The sequence below is a fragment of the Scyliorhinus torazame genome, chromosome 4 (genome assembly GCF_047496885.1).
Source record: "Scyliorhinus torazame isolate Kashiwa2021f chromosome 4, sScyTor2.1, whole genome shotgun sequence".
NCBI lineage: Eukaryota > Metazoa > Chordata > Chondrichthyes > Carcharhiniformes > Scyliorhinidae > Scyliorhinus > Scyliorhinus torazame.
The window spans coordinates 375,418,749-375,420,969 of NC_092710.1; positions in this window are offsets into that span (position 1 = coordinate 375,418,749).

Below are 2,221 nucleotides of genomic sequence, written 5' to 3' on the forward strand. Positions count from 1 at the left end.
AGTGTCGGGGAGGAGTAACTGGAAACTCCTCCTGCAGCGCCCCCAGTGTCGGGGAGGAGTAACTGGAAACTCCTCCTGCAGCGCCCCCAGTGTCCGGGAGGAGTAACTGGAAACTCCTCCTGCAGCGCCCCCACTGTCCGGGAGGAGTAACTGGAATCTCCTCCTGCAGCGCCCCCAGTGTCCGGGAGGAGTAACTGGAAACTCCTCCTGCAGCGCCCCCAGTGTCCGGGAGGAGTAACTGGAATCTCCTCCTGCAGCGCCCCCAGTGTCCGGAAGGAGTAACTGGAAACTCCTCCTGCAGCGCCCCCAGTGTCGGGGAGGAGTAACTGGAAACTCCTCCTGCAGCGCCCCCAGTGTCCGGGAGGAGTAACTGGAAACTCTTCCTGCAGCGCCCCCAGTGTCGGGGAGGAGTAAATGGAAACTGCTCCTGCAGCGCCCCCAGTGTCGGGGAGGAGTAACTGGAAACTCCTCCTGCAGCGCCCCCAGTGTCGGGGAGGAGTAACTGGAAACTCCTCCTGCAGCGCCCCCAGTGTCGGGGAGGAGTAACTGGAAACTCCTCCTGCAGCGCCCCCAGTGTCCGGGAGGAGTAACTGGAAACTCCTCCTGCAGCGCCCCCAGTGTCCGGGAGGAGTAACTGGAATCTCCTCCTGCAGCGCCCCCTGTGTCCGGGAGGAGTAACTGGAAACTCCTCCTGCAGCGCCCCCAGTGTCCGGGAGGAGTAACTGGAATCTCCTCCTGCAGCGCCCCCAGTGTCCGGGAGGAGTAACTGGAAACTCCTCCTGCAGCGCCCCCAGTGTCCGGGAGGAGTAACTGGAAACTCCTCCTGCAGCGCCCCCAGTGTCCGGGAGGAGTAACTGGAAACTCCTCCTGCAGCGCCCCCAGTGTCCGGGAGGAGTAACTGTAATCTCCTCCTGCAGCGCCCCCAGTGTCAGGGAGGAGTAACTGGAAACTCCTCCTGCAGTGCCCCCAGTGTCCGGGAGGAGTAACTGGAAACTCCTCCTGCAGCGCCCCCCCCAGTGCCCGGGAGGAGTAACTGGAAACTCGTCCTGCAGCGCCCCCCGGTGCCCGGGAGGAGTAACTGGAATCTCCTCCTGCCGCGCCCCCCAGTGCCCTGGAGGAGTAACTGGAAACTCGTCCTGCAGCGACCCCCAGTGCCCGGGAGGAGTAACTGGAAACTCCTCCTGCAGTGCCCACCAGTGCCCGGGAGGAGTAACTGGAAACTCCTCCTGCAGCGCCCCCAGTGTCGGGGTGGAGTAACTGGAATCTCCTCCTGCAGCGCCCCCAGTGTCCGGGAGGAGTAACTGGAAACTCCTCCTGCAGCGCCCCCCAGTGCCCGGGAGGAGTAACTGGTAAATCCTCCTGCAGCGCCCCCAGTGTCTGGGAGGATTAACTGGTGACTCCTCCTGCAGCGCCCCCAGTGTCCGGGAGGAGTAACTGGAAACTCCTCCTGCAGCGCCCCAGTGTCGGGGAGGAGTATCTGGAAACTCCTCCTGCAGCGCCCCCAGTGTCCGGGTTGAGTAACTGGAATCCCCTCCTGCAGCGCCCGTAGTGCCCGGGAGGAGTAACTGTAAACTCCTCCTGCAGCGCCCCCAGTGTCGGGAGGAGTAACTGGGAATCTCCTCCTGCAGCGCCCCCAGTGTGCGGGAGGAGTAACTGGAAACTCCCCCTGCAGCGCCCCCAGTGTCCGGGAGGAGTAACTGGAAACTCCTCCTGCAGCGCCCCCAGTGTCCGGGAGGAGTAACTGGAATCTCCTCCTGCAGCGCCCACAGTGTCGGGGAGGAGTAACTGGAAACTCCTCCTGCAGCGCCCCCAGTGTGCGAGAGGAGTAACTGGAAACTCCTCCTGCAGCGCCCCCAGTGTCTGGGAGGAGTAACTGGAAACTCCCCCTGCAGCGCCCCCAGTGTCCGGGAGGAGTAACTGGTAACTCCTCCTGCAGCGCCCCCAGTGTCCGGGAGGAGTAACTGGAATCTCCTCCTGCAGCGCCCACAGTGTCGGGGAGGAGTAACTGGAAACTCCTCCTGCAGCGCCCCCAGTGTGCGAGAGGAGTAACTGGAAACTCCCCCTGCAGCGCTCCCAGTGTCCGGGAGGAGTAACTGGAAACTCCTCCTGCAGCGCTCCCAGTGTCCGGGAGGAGTAACTGGAAACTCTTCCTGCAGCGCCCCCAGTGTCGGGGAGGAGTAACTGGAAACTCCTCCTGCAGCGCCCCCAGTGTCGGGGAGGA